This window comes from Loxodonta africana, chromosome 9, assembly GCF_030014295.1.
Source record: "Loxodonta africana isolate mLoxAfr1 chromosome 9, mLoxAfr1.hap2, whole genome shotgun sequence".
Classification (NCBI taxonomy): domain Eukaryota; kingdom Metazoa; phylum Chordata; class Mammalia; order Proboscidea; family Elephantidae; genus Loxodonta; species Loxodonta africana.
In genome coordinates, this window is record NC_087350.1 from 33,179,108 (window position 1) to 33,202,260 (window position 23,153).

Below are 23,153 nucleotides of genomic sequence, written 5' to 3' on the forward strand. Positions count from 1 at the left end.
AAGGATCATCAATGGATTATAAACCATTAAGTGAAAAGTTGTTGTGAAACAATATATTTTAATGAACCAAAGTATAACCCTGCAGCTTTCTTTTTAACTTCAAAGTTCCCTGTATGTAGAGAGAACTTTACAAAGGAGAAAGCCCATTGTCACCACCATAATAACCAGCGATCAAACTTATATCTAAAAGAAGGACACATCTGACATTGTATTCTCCTATCATGGAAGCATTACCTAGGAAGTATTCCTTCCAAAAAGCTTAAACCAAAATCTACCCAAACCCTGAAACTTCCAGTTTACAGGAAATATAAAAACTCGAGGAACAAGCTAAATGACACCAAGAAGAAGCAATTAGGCACATACAGAAAGAATATAGAACATTCTACAAGAACTTCCTGTCATCTTCAAAATGTCAATGCCATGAAAAAAAAGCAGGGCTGGAGGGAAAGTCTTCTAGAACAAAAGAGACTAAAGCAATACAATAGTGAAATGCAATTCATAACTCCTGTTTTAATGTTGGTTTAAAAAACCAGCCATAAAAACCAGTTTTGGAAAAATATGGGGAAATTTTAATTTGGACTGGGTCTTATATGCTACTAGAGATGTATTGTTAATTTTCTTAGGTTTGTTAACGGTATGTGATCATATAAGCGAATATCTTACTCTTAGGAGATATATGCTGCAGTATTTAGAGGTGAAAGGTCAGAAATTCACCATAGATAAATAGATATATTCATGTTGTTAGATGCCGTCAAGTTGGTTCTGACTTGTTGTGACCCTATGTACTAACAAAACGAAACAGTGCCCAGTCCTGTGCCATCTTCACAATTGTTGTTATGCTTGAGCACATTGTTGCAGCCACTGTATCAATCCATCTTTGTTGAGGAGCTCCCTCTTTTTCAATGACCCTCTACTTTACCAAGCATGATGTCCTTCTCCAGAGACTGATCCCTCCTGATAACATGTCCATAGTATGTGAGACAAAGTCTCGCCATCCTTGCTTCTAAGGAGCTTATTTATACTCATAAACAGGGCAAATATAGGAAAATAGATTAATATCTAGAGGGGAATATAGGAGTCCCTCAGTGATGCAAGGAGCCCTGGTGGCACAGTGGTTAAAAGCTCGGCTGCTAACCAAAAGGTCAGAGTTCAAATCCACCAGACGCTCCTTGGAAACCCTATGAGGCAGTTCTACTTTGTCCTACAGGATCGGTGTGAGTAGGAATCAATTTGAAGGCAATGGGCCTGGGATTTGTGGATGGTGCAAACAGTTAAGCACTCAGCTACTAACCTAAAGGTGGGAGGTTCGAGTGCATTCAGAGGTGCCTCAAAAGAAAGGTCTGGCAAGCTACTTCTGAAAAATCAGCCACTGAAAACCCAACAGAGCACGACTCTACTCTGACCCACATGCGGTTGCCACGAGTCGGAGTCGACTTAGTTGGTAGTAGACGGACGTGTGTGCTGAATGTCGGCGATGGGTCTGTGGCTGCCCACCTTACTATTCTTTTAGTACTTTCATCTTTCCTATACGTTTAATATTTCTTATAATATACAAAAAAATTTTTTTTTCTTATAATATACAGTTGAGAAAGTAAAAGATACAGTTTTGAGAATCAGTATAAAAGGCATGGCAGAGGCTCCATACCAAAAATCTGGCAGGGAATTGGCTTAGATAAGCCTTGGAGAGGAGACTTGAGACCTAGAAAGTTAGTAATTCTCCAGTGATGGACCTTCCTCCCCCAAAGAAAGACAGGATTCAGTGACTAAATTTTAATTCCAGGCTCCCAAACTAAAGTTTTAGAAAGGGACATTTTAAAAAACATTTTAGCCTTTGTTACTTATAAATTAATCAGCTCTCCAGTGGAGAGAAGGCCCCCTTCTTCCTGCATCCACCCCCCATTCCAATGTTTATGCCTGGGGCAAGAATGAGACTTCTTACAAAACCCAGAGAGGCTCTTAAAGGGTATGACGTGGTTATTTAGTTGGTAGTGATGAATAGAGCACTGGCATAAGTATGATCTATAAGATTTTTGTGGATGATTAATACTTTTTCAGTTATAGAGTGAAGAAGTTGTGTAGAATAGTGGTTAAGAGAATAGGCTCTAGAGTTAGACTGCCTGGGTTCAACACCCGGCTCCACCACTTAGTTACTGTATGAAATGGGAACTGTCTATACCATTTCCCCTATATGTAGATGGAGATAATGACAGTACCTACCTCAACAGTCCTGTGAGGGTAAGACCTATCAATAATGCATGTAACATTACTAGCACAGTCCCTAGCAAAGAGTAACTCCAGAATTTTAATAACTATTATTATAATTATTACTCATTGAAGAGAAGTGAACTCATATGAACAAATTGAAAGGTAGAGTCCATAGACAGGAAGGAAATTGTGGTTTTTCAATAGCTTAGATCAAGTTTACCTGCGATTTTAATCATTTTCCATGAGCTTCCTGAAAATTCTTCCAGCATCCCTTCCTGTCTTAGTTATCTGCAAGTGGGTGGCTTGAACAAACAGAAACTTATTTTCTCATGGATAAGGAGGCTAGAAGTGCAAAGTCAGGGCACCAGCTCAAGGGTGGTCAGGTGACCTAAGCCTAGCCAATGAAAAGCTTGACTCTTCCTGGACACAGTGAATGGTTGAGGGATGGGGATGTGATCTCTCTTCTACAGGCTGTTGTTATAGTTTGAATCGTATGCCCCAAAAATATGTGCTGTAAATCCTAACCCCTATACTTATGGATGTAATCCCACTTGGGAATAGAGTTTTCTTTGTTATGTTAATGAGGTCCTATCATTGTCTTAAACCAATCATCTCTGAGATATAAAAAGAGCAGATTAGGTACAGAGAAACAAGCACAGAGGGGAAGGCATAAGCCACATGAAGATCGCCAAGGTACCAAGGAACAGAAGCTGAAAAGAGACAGGGACCTTCCCCCAGAGCCAACAGAGCAAGAAAGTGTTCCCCTAGAGCCAATGCCCTGAATTCAAATTTCTAGCCTCCTAAATTATGAGAAAATAAATTTCTGTTTGTTAACATCACCCACTTGTAGTATTTCTGTTATAGGAGCTCTAGATAACTTAGACAGCTGTGGTGAGGTGTTGACCTAACATCCAGTCTAGAATTTGGTGATGTCAGACTTGAGGGAGTGTCCTGTACATATGTACACAGTCTCTTCTGTCCCCTTCCCAAAAACCATATTGGTGCTCTGCAAGACATTCAGAGCCCTTCACATATCTCTATGGGATAGAGTTACAAGTGCTTTCAATTCATCTTCACGTATGTCAACTTTCTCTTCTTCTAGGACATGTCTCACACAGGGAACCATGGGTTCCAGAGTCAGAGGACTAACTTGCAACCTCATACACCAGGACTGCAATGCAGGGATGATCTTTGACAGATAGAGACGAGGCAAAATATGGTATTCTCCACGTATTTCTCAGTCACACTACTCCAGGCATCCTGAGAGTCTTGAGTCATGGTATAGCTTTTTCCAGGACCACTAAGTTAAAGCCTTTCTTAAGCATTGCCTTGTGCTAGCAAAGTTCAGAATTGGTCCCAAAATGATATCTATTACTCCCAGACCATGGAGATGAATTCCTTATCTTTGCCCAGTTGTTTAACACAGACTAGTATAGTCTCTTTCCTGTACCTGGGGGATTATAAAGAAGCAGATGTGACAGTCAGTCTTCAATGAAAATTTTTTTAATCATACTCAGGATGTCCTGACAAGAAATGTGACTGGTATCTTTCAACCCTGGCCAGACTCCTACTTTTGATCACCATGAGGGTGGCCAGCTCTAAGTGGCTCCAAGAGGATTGTTATGCCCCCAAAGTATCTGCAGAGCTACTAGTAGAAATCTGACTCCAGAACCTTCACATTAGTGTTTGTTATACTATTAAAAATCTATACTATTTTTTATATCATAAGTAGTTCACACCCATGGTAGGAAAAAAAAATAATATCGATAAGCAAACAAACAAACAAAAAAAAAAAACTTCTCCTGAAAGCCTCCCACTCAGAGTTGCCATTGTAAATATTTTGGTACATATCCTTCCAAATTTTTCCAAATAAAAGTTGGATAGTACACTTATACTGTCCTATTGTCTACTTTTTCTACCAACATATTATGAGCACCTATAAGAAAAAAAAAATTTTTTTTATATAACAAAGAAATATACATAATAATTTTAACGGCTATGGAATATTCCCTCAAGTCACAATTAATTACTAATAGCTAAAACTTATTGGAGTTGAAGATCATGCATCTAGTCAACCAATATGTGGCTGTCCACCTTGAAGGAGGAGATTACTGTGTCTTCAGAGAAGTCCTGCCTCCACTTTTCTGCGATCACTACCCCAATATTTATCACAGCTCTTGCCTATCCACCAGGATACAATCAGAAGGGCACTTCAGAGACTGGCTCTAGAAACATCTGTCAAAATAGGACATAAATGAAGGTAACCATAAGATTAAACTATACTAGAGTTAGCTACTTATTCCATTTTTAATTTTGAAGTACGCCCTGCTAAGTTGTTCAGTCTAGCTCACTAGGAATTTTACATGACACCAGAACATAGCCTAAATAATACAATGCCAGTAATAAAAACTTTCCCATGTTTGGACATATTACAGAAAGAAAGAAAGTGGTGAATCGCTCTTCTCTTGTTGCCAAACAGAAATATAAATAACGTCAATTAGTCAAAGTTCTCCCCCTTCAAGAAAGTCTAAATATCTCTTATTCCTTTTCTCTGTATCCTGTCTTCCAAATTCAAATTATTATTCCAACACTAAGCCTCCCATGAGTCCCATTTTTCCCATAGCCAATAGGACATCTACGAACACCACCACCCCCAAAGTTATTATTATTCTTTGTAATTTTTGTCATCTTGAAAGTAAAAGACAGCAGCAATTGGTTCAATCTCTTTTGAGAAGAAAATTAATAATACGTATCAAGAAACTTGTAACAAAACGTTTGTATCTCTTGGCTCAATTATCCCACTTCTGAGGTTCTATTCCAAGGAGGTAATAACAGCAGCTAAATTTTACAGAGTGCTTACTCTGTGCTGTGCAACTTCCTAAGTGAGATAGAGATAGATATGGATAAGGCCAAATACATGTAATACATTGATACATGACACATTGATACATGTAAGGCTCATAAGAGAAAACAATTAGAAGAAAGAACCTAAATAGCCAACCATGTGGCACTTGTTATAGTAAATGATGGAATATTATCTAAGTACGATATTTTATCATAGAAATTATGGCTATATTAGCTATATTTGTTTTCTGTTATTGCTGTAACAAATTACCACAAAGTTGCTTAAAACAACACAAATATATTATGTTACAGTTCTGTAGGTTAGCAGTCTGACCTGGGTTTCGCTGGGTTAAAAATCAAGGTGTCAGCAGGATTGTGTTCCTTTCTAGAGGCTCTAAAGCAGAAATCAATTATCTTGCCTTTTCCAGCTCCTAGAAGCCATATACATCCCTTAGCTTGTGGCCTCTCCCTCCATCTTCAAAGTCAGCAGACTTGCATCTCTCTGACCTTTCTTCTGTAATCACATCTTCCTCTGACCCCAGGTGGGAAAGATTTTCCACGTTTAAGGATCCATGGGATTAGATTAGGTCCATCCGGATAATCCAGGATAATCTCTCCACCTCCAGGTTCGTGGATTAGGAAATGAACACCTTTTGGGGGACATTATTCTACCTAGTTCAGTGGCCATGAAGATTATGTAGTGGTAGCCAACAAAATGTGTAATGTTCAGAGGAAAAATATATCTTTTTAAATTATTATTATTATTACTATATAATGATAACTACCTCTATGGGACAAGTACACAGTAAAAACAAGAGCAGCAGGAAATATACCAAATGCTAAGGGAATTTGTCTTAGATTAGGAGAGAATTTTAAAAACATAATGTGTTCAAACCCTTTAACACATACTAGCTGTACAACATTTGTTTAGTAACGTAACTTCTCTAACCCCCGTTTGCCGCTCTGTAAAACAGAGGATGAGCACCCATCTCAAAGAGTTGAGGTGATTAAGAAATTTTCTGATAATCCAGATAAAATGCTTAATACAGTGCCTGACACACAAAACCAAAAAAAAAAAAAAAAATTCCGACTCATGGAGACTCTGTAGTAAGCACTTAAAAATGTTAGCAACCACTATTATTATCATATTTTCTTTTAGCTTCCAGATTTGGAGATCTCATTATCTTTCAGAGTGCTGTGCTTTTGCTCACCAGAAAAGCAAGTGCGTAATATGGAGAATTTGCCAGACACCCTTGCTCCAATGGAACCCGGAAGACCAATACTTCAGGTTAAGTGTGAGCTCTCTCCCTGGTTTTGATATGCACCTTGAAAAATTCCTCCCATATGAAATATTAAAGTGTTTTTTCTTCAGAAAGCAACTATGCCTCAAGGCTTCAGGTGCTTCTTCTGCTCAGATCAACAGGTATTTTCAAAACTTCAGCGGGCTAATAATTGAGAGCAGTTTTGAAAAACCATAGTGCATTTTATCCAGCAATTGGATGAATTTGAATTATTTGCATTGCCTTAAAATTCCTTCCCGATTAAAAAAAAATCCCTTAGCATTTGGTATACTTACTGCTGGTCATATTTTTACTGTATGCTTCTCTCTGCCACTTTGTGCTTGTTTGCTGCTCTGTGAACTACAATCCATGGGAAAGACAGCAAAAACTCAGGCCATTTAAAACCTTCCCAGCAAAACTAGGGCACTTGCGGTTCCAAATGGTTGTCTCTTTGCTTTTTGACATCTAAATTTCTTTATTTCTTTTGATTGAACTGCAGAGTTTGAATTAAATCTGTTTAAAAAGAAAAAACAAAAGAAAGTGAAACAAAATAATAAGGAATTACAGGAACCCAGTTGAAGGCATCAGCTGCCCCATGCCTTTATTTGTCTGCTGCAATTTGTTTTGTACGTCACACAAAAATGTGGCTTTCATTTTCAAATGACAAGTGTAATGGAGTGCTTTCTGAAAAAAACAAAACTGTATTATCAATGGCAGTCTCTGATAGTGTCTTGTTAATGACTCATGGTTGTCAAACTTAAGATATTTTATACAAGGAGAAAAATTAGCCGTTTTTTTTTTTAAATCACTATTTTTTTATTGTGGTACAAGTATACATAATAAACATCTGTTAATTCAACAATTTCTACATGTATAACTCAGTGACGTTGATTACACTTCGCTTGTTGTACATGTGGTATCACTAATCTTTTCCAAATCATTGTATTTCCATTAACAGAAACTCAAAACCAAAACCGAACCCATTGCTGCCAAGGCAATTCTGACTCACAGTGACCATATAAAACCAAGCCCACTGCCGTCGAGTCAATTCCGACTCATATTGACCCTATAAAAAAAAAATTTTTTTTTTTTTTTTGACCCTATACAACAGAGTAAAACTGCCCCGTAGGGTTTACAAGTAGTGGCTGGTGTATTCAAACTGCTGGCCTTTTGCTTATCGGCTAAGCTCTTAACCACTGCGCCACCAACAGAAACTCAGTGCCTCCTAAATACTAACTTTCCCTTCTCCTCTCCCTCCCACCTACAGTAACCACTAATAACCTTTGGTTTCTATATATTTGCCTATTTCATGTAAGTGAGATCATACAGTATTTGTCCTTTTGTATCTGGCTCATTGCACACAGCATAATGTTTTCAGGGTTCATCCATGTTATAGCATGTATCAGGACTTCATTTTTCTTTATGGCTGAGTAATATTCCATGGTAAAAAATATTCCATGGTATGTACAGTAAAACCTGTGAGAGCCAGTAACTGTAAAAGGCAGCAACCTGTCAGAGAAGAAAAACTCATACATTCTCCACTAAAATGAAAGGTAGAAAAGCGGTAAGACTGTACCTTGTTAAAGACAGAAAACTTAGGAGACCCAGAAAAGCAAGGCAGTCCCATCAAGTTCCGGCTCTCACAGTTTTCATCGTATATGCCACATTTTGTTTATCTTTTCATCTGTTGACGGACATTTAGGTTGTTTCCACCTTTTGGCTATTGTGAATACCGCTGCAATGAACACTGATGTACAGGTTTCTGTTTGTGTTTCTGCTTTGAAATCTTTTGGGTATATACCTAAGATTGAGATTGCTGGGTCATATGGCAGTTCTATGTTCAAACTGTTTTCTACAGTGGCTATACCATTTTGTATTCCTACCAGCATTTAAAGATGTTTTGAATGGAAAGGATATGAAGCTGCTAGGGGCTTTGCTGGTGGGTGCTACATGAATACACAGCATTGGTTCTTTCTCTTTGAAAGCTCTCAGTACTTATATGAGAAAACTATTGATTGACTATATTCTGCAACTCAGTGAAGGGTCTGTTGGAGAGATGGTCAAACCCTCCAACAGAGTCACATTGGTTCATTGAAAATTGATTCATTGGTTCACTGAAAATTTTATACAATGTTCTTAAAACTAACTAGTTGCCGTCGAGTGGATTCCGACTCATGGGGACCCTGTAGGACAGAATAGAGCTGCCCCATAGGGTTTCCAAGGAGCAGCTGGTGGGTTTGAACTGCTGTCCTCTTGGTTAGCAGGCGAATGCTTAACCACTGTGCCACCAGGGCCTCAAACAATGTTCCTAGGAATACTATAAAATTTGTACTCTTAGGTCCTAGACTAGAGCACAAAAGAAGAAATTGTTTCAAAATTACTTACAAACTAGACTTTGCTGGATAAAAGATGATGAAAAAGAAAACCAGTGGGGGTGGTCAGGGAGTTGGGGCACCTATCAGACTTCAAAATTTTTTTTCTGGCTAAGTCTAACGCTGACTGGACACACAGCAGCTCTCTGGTGAATACCAGTCTGCAGGTATCTTCGTTTTTTCCTCCCTACACTCTCCATTCTTTTCCACCCTTCGTCCTTCCCCAGGAGGCTCACCTGTGTGGATTACATAGCCTCCCTTGCTTTTTTTTTTTTTTTCTTGCCTATGGCTTCCTGTTGGGTGTGGCCAGTGGGGAACCATGGCAGGAAATCAGACGAGGGAGAAAGGCGAGGTCAGGATGTTTAATCTCCTAGTCCTCTCCCTGACGGGTGGTCTCAGGCTGGCTGAGCCCTTTATTGAAGATCACTGTGCCCCCAAAAGTGCTTCCTCAACACAACTCTCTTCATCTTAGTTCTGGTAACCACTTCTTCCCCTTCAGACCTAGATGAGGTAACAGCCCTATTGCTACTAACCCCAGGCTAATGTATTTTTCCTTACGGTTTCCTTAAACCCCACACAAATAGTCTCTTTATAAATAAACCCTGCTAATTACTCCAATTAAAATGTGTCCTCTGTTTACTATTAGATTTGCATAGTGTAATGGATTGAATTATGTTCCCCAAAAATATGTGTCAATTTCGTTAGGCCATGTGTGGTTGTCCTCCATTTTGTGAGTTTCCTATGTACTAAAATCATAATCTTTGTCTGTGGTTAAAGAGGATTAGGGTGACATATAACACCTTTGCTCAGGCCACATCCCTAATCCAATGTAAAGGGAATTTCCCTGGGGTGTGGCCTGTACCACCTTTTGTCTTACAAGAGACAAAAGGAAAAAGAAGCAAGCAGAGAGTTGAGAACCTCATACCACCAAGAAATCGTTGGGGGCAGAGCACGTCCTTTGAACCTGAGGTTCCTGCGCTGAGATGCCCCCAGACCAACGGAAAATTGATGACAAGGACCTTCCTCCAGAGCTGACAGAGAAAGCCTTCCCTTGGAGCCGGTGCCGGAGTTTGGACGTCTAGCCTACTGGACTGTGAGAGAATAAACTTCTCTTTGTTAAAGCCATCCACTTGTGGTATTTCTGTTATAGCAGCACTAGATGACTAAGACATATAGTATACATAGATTTGCATTTTCGTTAGACATTTGGAACATTTCTATGCATTCCCCAAAGCACAACACTCGACTTGCTTTTTATTCTATTATTTCCAACATATTTATTTATTTCCAAATGATGGACAATGCCTTCTTTCCTATCATCTCCAAGCCACAACAAAAGACCCAGGATAAGAGTCCGGGATGGGATAGGCTCAGAGATGACATAAAGGATGAGCTACCAAAGATGGATTAATTTTTGGAAAGGCGTGAATATTAAGGACAGGATGGAGTTTCAGGATATGGGCTAGGCATTACTACCAAACCAAACCTGTTGTCATTTCGGACTAAGAGCAACTCTATAGGACAGAGTAGGATAGCCCCATAGGGTTTCCAAGGAGCGGCTGGTGGATTCGAATTGCAGGCCTTTTGGTTAGCAGTCAAGCTCTCAACCGCTGCAGCACCAGGGTTCCATGCATTACTAGTTAATAAAAATAAATCGTTTCCATCTTGGTGAGGCCTAGTTTGCTGTAGTACCTAGAAATGCTCTTCTTCACTTTTTTTCCGTAGAATTTTAGAGGGGCAGCATGGGATTAACTTTAAAACTTGGACTTCGGAGTCAGTCTTTCTAGTTGAATCCTAGTTCTGCCGCTTCTAGCTATATGACATTGGATAAGTCATTTAACCTGTGTATCAATTTCCTTGTCTGTTAAATGTGGATAATACTATTATCTGTTTCCTAAGGGCATTGTGAAAATTAAAATAATTGGTCCATGGAAGTGCTTAGAACAGTGCCCAGTCCCTAGTAAGGGGTCTGTAAGTGTTACCTATTAACATTTGGAACCAGAATGGACCTCAGAGCTAAAGTCTCAGACAAAGAGGTAAAGGACTAAAGACCAGGTCCTAATTACAACTGATTACAAGAAGGGCAAAGACTAATCTCAGGTTTGTTCACTGATTCATTCGTGCAACAAATATGTACTTCACCAATGTAACGGAGACAGCAAAATACTCAGTAATTTAGCCAAGTTCAGACAAATGGCTAGCACCAGAGCAAGAACAAAACAAACAGACAACAAAGACAACGACCACAAAACAGAGCCAGTGATCCCCACTTGTTTGGCTGTTTTTCCCCTCCATCATGCCACCCGTGGTGCAGCCTCACTGTTAGAATCTCCACCTTGGGTTTTACTCAGTTCCTTGTCTAGCATTCTTTGGAAAATCCACCCGCATCACATGTGGAGCATATGATCTTACATTTGGTGCTTAGATTTTGGTTTTTGGCAGATATGCAAAAATGAAAAAGAGCAAGAAATTCCCTGGAGACTCCACAGCTGTGCATGTGAAAGAACACAAATCTCTCCAACTAAGATGGGGGCAGGAGAGGGAAAGAAGGAAAAAAAAAAAAAAAGAAAGTAATTTATGCTCTGAGATTTCCCTCCGGATCGGCATTTTCTGAAAGTCTCAGATGGTATGGTTTTGTCTGTGTGTACTAATTTCATCCTCCTTGGTCAAACCATTTCCTCCTGGGAACACAGAAGTCCTCCTGGTTGGGGAATTATCTCTGCCACCAGAGAGGCCAGCATCTCAGTAAATCCTCATTTAAGTGTGAAGATAGCTGTAAGCCCTTTAAATGCGTAAGTGAAATTAAATCACAGAACTCTGTAGGGTAGGTTTGATGCTGCCCAAAGACTCCCCAAGTACAGAGTTAATCCTTAAGGTAACAACGAGCAAATCTAAACGTTCTATCCAGGATAGATGATTTCCCTGACTGTCAATGAGAAGAGTTGGGTGAGACTCAATTGAATAATAAAAACAAAACCCATCCATATCAATGGGTCAACGTAAGACACAACAAAGTACATAACTGAAATAAATTTCCAGGTAGCGTGTGCTTGCAACAATACATTAGAAGGTTAAAAGCCTCTTTTTTCCTTTGGATTTTTTAGATTTTAAATCTACAGTCAATAATCTTAATAGAGAATGGCTCTGCTTCAGGGAGGGAAGTTGGTATGTTTTTCCCAGTCCTGGCTGGAAGTCAAAAGTCTGGTGTCTGTTCTCAATGCTACTATTGTCTGCTGTGGTTTTCCGCCTCCTTATGGCTCAATTTTTCTGTTATTGAACATAATGCGTAATCTATATATGCTCTGCTTTAGGCACACACATACTAGTTTCTTTACATAGTGGTGAGTCTGAGAGTATTAAATTTCAGGTTGAGTTATAGAAGATGTAATTTGTATTTCAGGAACACAACTATTGAGACAAGTGCACCTTTCCATGCTACTATAGTTTTTTTTTTTTTCTTATTGGAAAGAAGGAAAACCTGGTGGTGTAGTGGTTAAGCACAATGGTTGCTAACCAAAATGTCAGCTGTTCAAATCCACCAGGTGCCCCTTGGAAACTCTATGGGGCAGTTCTCCTCTGTCCGATAGGGTCGCTGTGAGTCAGAATCAACTTGACAACAGTAGGTTTGGATTGAAAAGGATACATAAGATGATTTGAGAATAAAAAAATAATAATACTATTTGAAATTAAAAACATTTTCTTCCATATGCTTAGTAAGGAAAACAGTAGAAACAGGGGCTTTATGTTAGTTTTAAATGAGCTGATCCGTATTACTTGAGCGCATGTCATATAGCCTCTTGCAGATAAAATAGCCTCCTGTGCAATTTTATAAAAGTTAAAGCTTGTCTGATTTCCAACACATGTCGGCTCTGTGTTACATGGTTTGAAAAGGAGCTACTAGACACCCAGGTATTATTACCTAAACTCCTGAAATCTATTTTTAATATCAACCACGGAGAGTCAGCTCTTTCAAATAATTAGGTAAACAAAAGAAAACAAAACAAAACAAGAACACCGCCTGAGCTTCTCTTCTTTAAAAGTGGAAACGTGAAGATCCTCTTGCCAGGCACTCTAAACCTTTGCCTTTTCTTTCAAGTGAGGACCACGATCCCCCACCTGTCTTTCCCTTTCTATGCTGGTTCTTGCATATCAATACTTAGGGGTGGACCTATTGTTAAGGTCAGATTTTTTTTTCTTTTCTTAAGGGATCAGATTCTAAATGTTGGAAGAATCAAACTCTCCCTCTCTTGTAATCCTTATTTCAAAGGTCAAATGAAGACCTCTCTTGTCACTGGTCTGCATTTTCCTACCAAATCTAAATATCTCTATTGTTCACCTAAAATCAGGTTGTAAAGGGCCCTTTCAAAAACACCTTATAGGACTATTTGGAGCTCTGGTGTGGAGTGGTTAAGAGCTCAGGCTGCTAACCAAAAGGTGGGCAGTTGGAATCCACCAGCCTGCTCCTTGGAAACCCTATGGGGGCAGTTCTTTTATGTCCAACAGAGAATTGACTGGATGGCAATGGGTTTGGTTTTAGAGACTAGTCAGATTATACCCACTTGGTTTAGATATTTGAGGACTCATTTCAAATTCCAGGAATTAGTTATTCCTGGAAAATTTAGCTTCTTTTCTAAGGTAATTGTTCTGAATCAGATTTCTGACTTGATTTTTCATATTATGCTACTATCAAAAACTGAAAGAAAAAAAAAGTTTTTTTTTTTTTCCAGGAGCAACCACTTGGACAAAGAACTGATACATCCCCACTGAATATCTTTCATTTCCTTCTGAGGCTTTTCAACACAAGGATGGCTCCCATTGGCTTCGAGTGTCTCTTTAATTAAAGAGATGGAGATTGAGGACAAGCAACAGATCCTTGTGAATATAAAATCATCTTGTCCTCAATTAGTCTGAGGGTTGTATAGTGAGACATTTCAGTTGTTACTTTCTATTTTATTCTACTCGTTCCGGCCTCATAATCTTGGCTGCTAACTGTTCTAGTTGAAGCTCACTGTGATGAACAAATCAAAACATGAAATGAGAAGTTGTCTTATCATTTCCATATAATAGGAAATCTGGGTGAGGTCGTCTAACCCAAATTAATGGATGACTTACCTGTCAGTTTATTGTACTGTAGTGGTTTGTATGTTGCTATGCTGCTAGAAGCTATGCTACCGGTATTTCAAATACCAGCAGAATCATCCATGGTGGACAGGTTTCAATGGGGCTTTTGAACTAAGACAGACCAGGAAGAAAGGCCTGGTGATCTACTTCCAAAAATTAACCAATGAAAAACCTAAGGATCACAACAGAATATTATCCTATACAGTGCTGGAAGATGAGCCCCTAGGTTAGAAGGCACTCAAAATATACAGTGGCCGCAACAGTGGACTTGAGCATACTAACAATTGTAAAGATGGTGCAGGACTGGGCAATGTTTCCTTCTGTTGTACATAGGATTGCAGTGAGTAGGAGCCGATTTGACAGCAATAAATAACAACAACAACATCTTGTGTGAAAGACAGTAAAACGGCCCTCCAAGATGTCCACATCTAACCCCTGGAACCTGTGGTTGATACCTTAGACAGAAAAAGGGACTTTGCAGATATGATTAAATTAAGGGCCTTGAGATAGGGAGATTACTCTTGATTATCCAGGCAGCCTTAGGTGTTATCGTGAGCATTTTTATCACAGGGGACCGAACAGAGGGGAATTTGTCTATAGAAAAGAAGGTGATGTGATGACGGAAGCAGACTTCGAAGATGAAGGAAGGAGCCACAAGCCAAGGGATACAGCCGGCCAATAGAAGCTGAATAAGGCAGGAAATGAATTCTCCCCTCAGAACCTACAGAAGGAACCAGACCTGTTGACACCTTGACTTAGCTCGGTGAAACAATTTTGGACTTCGAACATCCAGAAATTTGTGTTGTTCTTGGCCACTAAGTTTGTGGTAATTTGCTACAACAGCAACAGGAAACAAACACATACATGACATTAACCCTTTTGATTTGTGTGTGTCCAAATAGTTTTGAATTAACTCTTATTTTGGATTCCTAGCCAGACAGATTGTATTTGTAATGACACATCACTACAAAAAAAAAGCAGAACGGATATTTGGCTGTAGGGTCCTAAATCTTAACTTTAATGTGAATCACAATATAACATATGTACTCATATATGTCCATTGCTGCCGAGTCGATTCTGACTCATCATGACCCTATAGGATACAGTAGAACTGTCCCATAGGGTTTCCAAGGAGCAGCTGGTGGATTCGAACTTCTGACCTATTGGTTAGCAGCTGAGCTCTTAACCACTGTGCCACCAGGGCTCCGTGAGTTGTTTAATGTAGAAATTCAGGGATCTTAATTATGTTTAGCTGAAGAATAATAGTAATAGAATTTAATGACTTTGAGATTCCTTTTAGAAAGTAAATAAGTAGCATAAAGAGCCCTGGTGGTGCAACAGTTAAGCACTCACTCGCAGCTAACCGAGAGATTGGCGGCTTAAACCTACCCAGCAACTCTGTGAGAGAAAGACCTGGTGATCTGCTTCTGTAAAGATTATGCACACCTGTTGCCCTTGAGTCAATTCCAAATCATAGCGACCCTATAGGACAGAGTAGAACTGCCCCATAGGGTCCCCAAGGCTATAATCTTCATAGAGGCAGACTGCCACATCTTTCCCCTGTGGAGCAGCTGGTGGGTTGGAACCACCAACCTTTCAGTTAGCTGGTCAAGCACTTTAACCATGGTGCCACCAGGACTCCCTGTAAAGATTACAGTCTAGAAAACCCTATGGAGAAGTTCTACCCTGTCACATGGGGTCGCTATGAGTCAACATTGACTCAACAGCACCTAACAACATTCATAGCATTTACATATATACAAAAGAATATTCTCTAAACCCTAGATTTTGATCTTATTGATTCAAGAGACAAAGTAGTAGTAGTGGCCATCAAGTGTTTCATTTTTATCTTTTATGGCACAGGGTACTCAATGAATTCCAAATAACACTCCATATAGGGGGCAAATAATCAGTTCTGGGATTGTTATTCCGGTGAGATGTAATGAAAGATTTTCAACCTGTAAATATCACTGGGCAGCCTAGAAAATTACAAACAATTCAGTAGTCCCTTACACATCTTAATTTCTAACATGGCCTGGGACCTTCTGTGTAAAATGTATTAAGAGAAAGGTCGCTGTTGCATGTCATAGAGCGCTCTGAAGAAGCTGATCTCTGAGAACTCAAAGTCAATTGTACATATATACTGTAGGCTCCAAGAAGCAACGTTCTATTACATCAAGGCAGAACTCTCATTTTGTATCTCACTTCCGTGCCCATGAAGGCTTTCTGACACTCTCTGAAATGTTCAGCGAGTCCAGAAGGGCAGCATCAACACTTTCATAAGCATAGGGGAGTGACTGTTCTTCAGGATTCTCCTCTTCCTCCTCCTCATTGCCATCACCATCACTAATATTTGTAGTGAACTTAACAGTTTACAAAGGGCTTTCATTCATGTGACCTTTACTGACATTTGGAGTTGGATGGAGCATTTGAGCACTTCATCTCGCAAAACTTTCGTGGATAAACAGGGCAGCAGGCATTATTATCTTCATTGCACAACTCCCAACAGAGTGTGTGTTACATTAGGTTTTGTTGTTTTGTGCCTTCAAGTTGATTCTGACTCATAGCAACCCTATATGACAGAGCTGAACTTCCCCAGGGGGTTTCCTAGGCTATAATCTTTATGGAAACAATCACTGGGTCTTTTCTCCCGTGGAGCTGTTGATGGGTTCGAACTGCCAACCTTTGGGTTAGCAGCCAAGCGCTTAACCATTGCACTACCAGGGCTCCTTGTTACGTAAAGAATGTTTGATAAATGTTTGTGGAAAGAATGCTTGCAAATAAGGAAATTAAAACTCAGCGAAGTTCTGTAGTTTCCCCATTATCTGACAGGCAGAAAGAGAATTGCTGACACTAGAACTCAAGTCTCTCAATCCAGTATGTCTGAACCCATGGAAATGGCTCTACGGTGTCTTATTTGAATGGTAAGGAGAGGATCAAGAGGCAATGATTCATCAAAAAGTACGCATTCAATGGCCTTATTTCACCACATTTGAAGAATGGGGGTGGGGAGAAGAAAGTAATGAAAATTGATGATGCCTGAACCAGCTTTAAAAACAAAAAATCAACATCATAATATTGTCACTGGATGTTGATGGTTTGTTGTGAAAAGAGGAAGGAACTCAGCAATGTGGCTGTAGGTCATTAGTACTTTCTGTGTCCTTTCTTTTTCTCAGTGGGAAGCAGGAGTAAGATTTCCTCTCCTTTGTGAAACTGAAGACAGTTTCCCTTTCTAGACTTCAGTTTTCTTCACCAGCAGTTAATACACAGCTAACCCATCTCAGGTTGATACGTATGTAAATTTACACAATTGTTTCTATTTGTAAAGGAAAAAAGCTATTGTCAATAAAATGTGAGAAGTGTTCTCTTGAAAAGTCCTCAATCATTCACAGCAAATGTGTTTAAACTGGCAAGGACCAATGAAGGCATCTCCAAATCTTGCTCTCTGCTGGAGACCCAATTCTGTATCCACCCAGCACCTGGGTCACCGGGAAGCCAGTAATTAATTGGAAAAACAGAGGATGAAATTTAGGGTATTACATAGCCTAATGTACCTATCAAAGGTCTTAATTCAGATTGATCTAGCTTGATGAAGTTCCACAATTTCACGTAAAAAGAGCTGATATTTATTGGGCTGCTACCTCAAAACCAATACGTCAAAACCCAATAGGTAAAGCATTATTAATTCTGTTTTTAAGATGGGAAAACTGGGAAATAGATGGCTAAGGAACTTTGCAAAGCAGTATAACACTGAAGTTAAGAGCTGGGGCTGGAGTTTAATTGCCTTGAGTTCCATTCCTGACACAATCATGAGCTAATTTGTGACCTTGGGTAGAAAATTGATTCTCTGAGCCTCAGTTTCTTAACTGGTAAAATGAGGGTGGGGATCAGGACCTGCTGCATAAAGTTATTTTGATGGTCAGTGTCAGACTATGAATACTCAATGAATTATAACCATTGAAATGATTGAGGTAGTAAATTTCACAGATGGGATTCAAACCTCAAGTTCTTCTTATTGCACCATGTTGCCCTTTAGATGATGTTCACAAGGGCAAGAATTTCTCGTGGTTAGATGTCTTGCATTAGAACTACAGATAGAAATTTTCAGACATGTAGGCACTCATCTCAGGCCAGGAATGGCAGGATCAACATGCATTTCCAGGAAACAAAACGTCAGGATATAAACAATTTGTCCCTGGAAAGAATGTGTAAAACCAGATCAGCTAATGCCACTCACCTAGGCAGTAAAACTCACTCCCTCTGTCTTAAGCTGGGTTCTCTAGAGGAGCAAAACCAGTGAAGCATATAGATAAAAAAAGAGAGAGATTTATTTCAAGAAAATAACTCATCCAGTTGTAGACGCTGGCAAGTTCCAAATCTATGAGTCAGGCATTAGGCTGGAGGCTTCTCCTGACTCAAACGGTTGCAAGGATTGACAAATCCAAAATTGGCAGGTCAGATGGCAGGCTGCTGGCTCATGTCCCAAGAACCGGAGGTCAGAGGATGATGAGTTGGATGCAGGTTCGAGATACAGTAAGCTTTGTCAGGACGTCAATATACATTGGATGCAGGCCACACTCCCAAGGAAACTCACCTTTCAATTGATTGGCTGTTCACATCAGATCACAAAATGGAGAGTAATTACATAATATTTGCCAGACCACTGAGAATCATGGTCTAGCCAAGTTCACATATAACCTTAACCATCACAGTCCACCCCTTGTCAACTTGGCACCTGTACACATCTCCTTAAACCATATATAATCTATCAGTAAAGACAATAACAAAGTCATATTTGTGCCTAACATGATACAACTAACATGTGTACAACCATATACACATACACACATATAACAGAACAAGGACACATACACACGTAGAACAAAACAAGGAAGAAATACTAAAAACCATTACGATCCTCATTTCTGCAATTGGTCACGTGGTCGTAGCTGGTATTTAGAACTACCTTCTTCCACCACCCATTTTATATTCACTTTGCCCTCAGAAAGCACATCAGCTGGTTGTGGTTCCTTGCTTGGTGGGGTGACTCAAATCTTCATTTGTGAAGGGTCTAGGCCATTAGTAGTCATGTCAGAACTGGGTTGCTGTAGTTTTCCGCTGACTTGAATCATAGGGCATGGTAGTACTGAGAGATGTCCTAAGAGATCTCCTGTATTCTGGACATTCTTTTACACCTCCATTATGTAATATCAATGGACTTACCCTCGGTAATGAGGATCAATCATACCAGCCAATATGGTAACTACATTATTTGCCTGATCATCCAGAGGAATGAGGGCCCCAAAGTGGCCCGGTGGCATTCTAAACTTTCACTTCAAAGAATCAGTGTTGTGTCTCCAGGTGGGAGCATTCTTCCCTTTGGAACTAAGACCTCCAGGCCCACAGAGCATAAGGTCATGAGGACAGGAAGCAAAAATTTTGCAAGTGGTTCACTAAAGGTAATAGTGAGTAGTGTCAGTCCTATTCCCACCCCTTGATTCCTGGACCTATGAATCTTGGCTATGAGAGAAACAGCAGCATACATGGGATGCCAGTTTAGAGCATATATAGCCTCCTGGAGAACATTGCCCAACCCTGCAAGATATTGCCACCTAGCTGGTGCCATAATTGTATGTTTAGAAGGCCATTCCATCACTGTATCAAGCCAGCTGATTCAGGATGATGGGGAACATGATAAGACCAGGTAAAGTGAGTTCATTGATCCAAGGCAATGCTGTGTAGGATACCATGATAAGACATTCTGTAAGTCCCACGGATGGCAGTTTTGGTAGAAGCATTGCATGCAGGGAAGGCAAATTCATATCCAGAGTAAGTGTCTATCCCAGTAGGAACAAAATGCTGCCCTTTCCATGATGGAAAAAGTCCAATGTAATCAACCTGACACCAGGTTGTTGGATCTTCCCTAAGAATGGTGCAATATCAGGGACTCAGTGTTGGTATCTGTGACCGGCAGATTGGGCACTCACAAGTAGCTGTAGCCAAATCAGTCTTGGTCAGCAAAAGTCTGTGTTGCTGAGCCCATGCATAACCTCCATCTCTGCCACCATGGTCATTTAGTTCAATGACAGGAGAGGCTGGGGAAAGATGCTGACTCATTTCCACAGAACATGTTACCCTGACTACTTGATTGTTAAAATCCTCTTCTGCCAAGGTCACACTTTGGTGAGCATTCACATGAGACACAAATATCTTCACTTTTTTGGCCCATGCAGAGAGGTCTATGCACATGCCTCTTCCCTATACCACCTGGTCACCAGTTTTCCAATCATGTTCCTTCCAAGTCCCTGACCATCCAGCCAAACCATTGGCCACAGCCCGTGAATCAGTGTACAGTTGCTTATCTGGCCATTCCTCCTTCCAAGCAAAATGAACAACCAGGTGCACTGCTCAAAGTTCTGCCCACTGGGAGGATTTCCCTTCATCATCACCCTTCAGGGATGACCCAGAAAGGGGCTGTAGTGCTGCCACTGTCCACTTTTGAGTGGTGCCTGCGTATCGTGCAGAACCATCTGTAAAACAGGCACCAATTTTCTCTTTCTTAGTCAACTGATCATAAGGAACTCCCCATGAGGCCATGGGTGCAGACTAGGAGATTGAAGGTAATGTGATGGAACTTGGGTCTGCAGGCATTTGGACCACTTCCTTATATAACTTACTTGTGCCTTCAGGTCCTGCTCGGGCCCGATCTTGTATATACCACTGCTATTTGATAATGGAGTACCACTGTGCATGTTCGGCTTTATGACTCTGTGGGTTAGATAACACCCAGTTCATGATGCTCAGGTCGCATGATGGTCAAGTTAAGCATTCAGTCTGTACTAGGGCCCAGTAACAAGCCAAAAGCTGTTTCTCAAAAGGAGAGTAGTTAGTTATCTGCAGATGATGGCAGGGCTTTACTCCAAAATCCTAAGGGTCTGTGCTGTGATTCACCAATTGGGGCCTAGCAAAGACTCCAAACAGCATCTGTATCTGCCACTGACACTTTAATAACCATCAGATCAGCTGGATCATATGGTCCAAGTGGCACAGCAGCTTGCACAGCAGCCTGAACCTGTTGCAGAACCTTCTCTTGTTCTGGGCCCCACTCAAAACTAGCAGCTTTTTGAGTCACTTGATAAATAGGCCAGAGTAGCACACCCAAATGAGGAATATGTTGTCTCCAAAACCTAAAGAGGTTCACCAAGTGTTGTGCCTCCTTTTTAATTTGAGGGGCCAGATGAAACAACTTATTCTTCACTTTAGAAGGAATATGTCAACATGCCCCACACCACTGGACTTCTAGAAATTTCACTGAGGTGGAAGGCACCTGAATTTTTGTGCAATTAATTTTCCAACCTCTAGCACCCAAATGTTTTGCCAATAAGTCCAGAGTCATTAACACTGTCATTAATGCTTCTTCCTTACTAGGTCCAATCAGCATGATGTAATCAACCAGTGTGATGTCTTGTGGAAAGGAAAGGCATTCAAGGTCCCTGTGAACTAAATGATGACATAGGGCTAGAGAGTTGATATACCTCTGAGGTAGGACAGTGAAGGTGTATTATTGGCCTTACCAGCTGAAAGCAAACTGCTTCTTGTGTTCATTTGAAACCAGAATTGAGAAAAAAAGCATTAGCCAGATCAATAGCTGTGTACCAGGTACCAGAAGATGTATTAATTTGCTGCAGCAATGAAACCACACCTGGAACATTTGGAGTCACCAACTGGTTAAGTTTACAATAATCCACTGTCATTCTCCAAGATCCATCTCATTTTTGCACAGGCCAAATAGCCGAGTTGAATGAGGATGTGCTGGGTATAACCACCCCTGCAGCCTTTGATTCCCTGAGGGTGGCAGTAATCTCTGTAATCCCTCCATGAATGCAGTATTACTTTTGGTTTACCGTTTTCCTCAGTAGGAGCAGTTCTAATGGCTTCTACTTGGCTTTTCTTACCTTAACTCTTTCTTTACCTTTGGCATGCATGGTATGTCAGTCACTTTTTATGCCACTGGACCTCAGAGGGAAGAAGTTATTCTGGTTTTAATGCATTTAGTGTCATGGTGGGTCTTTTTTGAAATGCATGAAGCTCAACAGATCAGAGTTGGACCCTCATTGTTGTGTAGGAAGAGCATTTTATTAGGTGATGCTTTTTGGATGTGTTAGTTTTACAGACTTTTACCTTTTTTTCCCCCTTTATTTCTGTGAGATGAGGCTTGCAAGAAAAGTTATGACTTCCCTGTGTGATGTTTAGGGAGCCCTGGTGAGTCTGTTTTGGCTTTTCTGTGTCATATTTGGAAAACCAAAGTTTCCCCCATGTAGCCTAATGGAAAGGCATCCGATAAATTACTTATCTAGCTCTCATTGGTATATTGTCATGCTGCAGATTGGTGGCACCAGAGTGCCACTTGTCTTACTGGTGGCTTGTATTACCAGGCTATATTTCTCTAAATCCATATCCCAACCCAAAATTTAAACATACTCAATTAGTAAGTGTGCATTCTAATACTGGAAACATATGCCATCAAAACAAACAAAAAAAATTAAGGAGAAAAAAATGTAGTAACGAAAGGGACAGTAGCCTTTGCTCCTCATGTCAGGGGCCCAGTGTGGGAGTTCTGCAGTTGCTGAGTACGTCTATTCAAATTATGCATTCTGGAACTGGGGAAATAACTACAGATGGGTTTGGGGACACAATGGAGATGAACCTAAGCTAAGGCTCCATTAATAACCTAATCTCCATATTCCCCTACTCTGATTGGTGGGCCACAGTGATGTTTTGGGTCTCCTGGAATTAGTGTCAGTTCAGAAGCAGTGTCCAGTAATCCCTAAAAAGTCTGATTATTTCCTTTTCCCCAGTGAACAATCACTGTTGTAAAAGGTCATAGATCCCTTCAGGGAAGGTTGGGAGGATGATTAACAGTACACATTTTTTTTTTTTTAATTTTATTAACTTTTATTGAGCTTCAAGTGAGTGTTTACAAATCAAGTCAGACTGTCACATATAAGTTTATATACACCTTACTCCGTACTCCCACTTGCTCTCCCCCTAATGAGTCAGCCCTTCCAGTCTATCCTTTCGTGACAATTTTGCCAGCTTCCAACTCTCTCTATCCTCCCACCCTCCCTCCAGACAGGAGATGCCAACACAGTCTCAAGTGTCCACCTGATATCATTAGCTCACTCCTCATCAGCGTCTCTCTCCTATCCACTGTCCAGTCCCTTTCATGTCTGATGAGTTGTCTTCGGGAATGGTTCCTGTCCTGGGCCAACAGAAGGTTTGGGGACCACGACCGCCAGGATTCCTCTAGTCTCAGTCAGAACATTAAGTA

The 23,153-nt window shown here is 40.3% G+C and overlaps 1 pseudogene; it reads right to left on the reverse strand.

Annotated features, from left to right (window-relative positions):
- Positions 1 to 3,083: 3,083 nt before the first annotated feature.
- Positions 3,084 to 20,574, reverse strand: LOC100657232 (replication factor C subunit 5-like; annotated as a pseudogene).
- Positions 20,575 to 23,153: the final 2,579 nt, after the last annotated feature.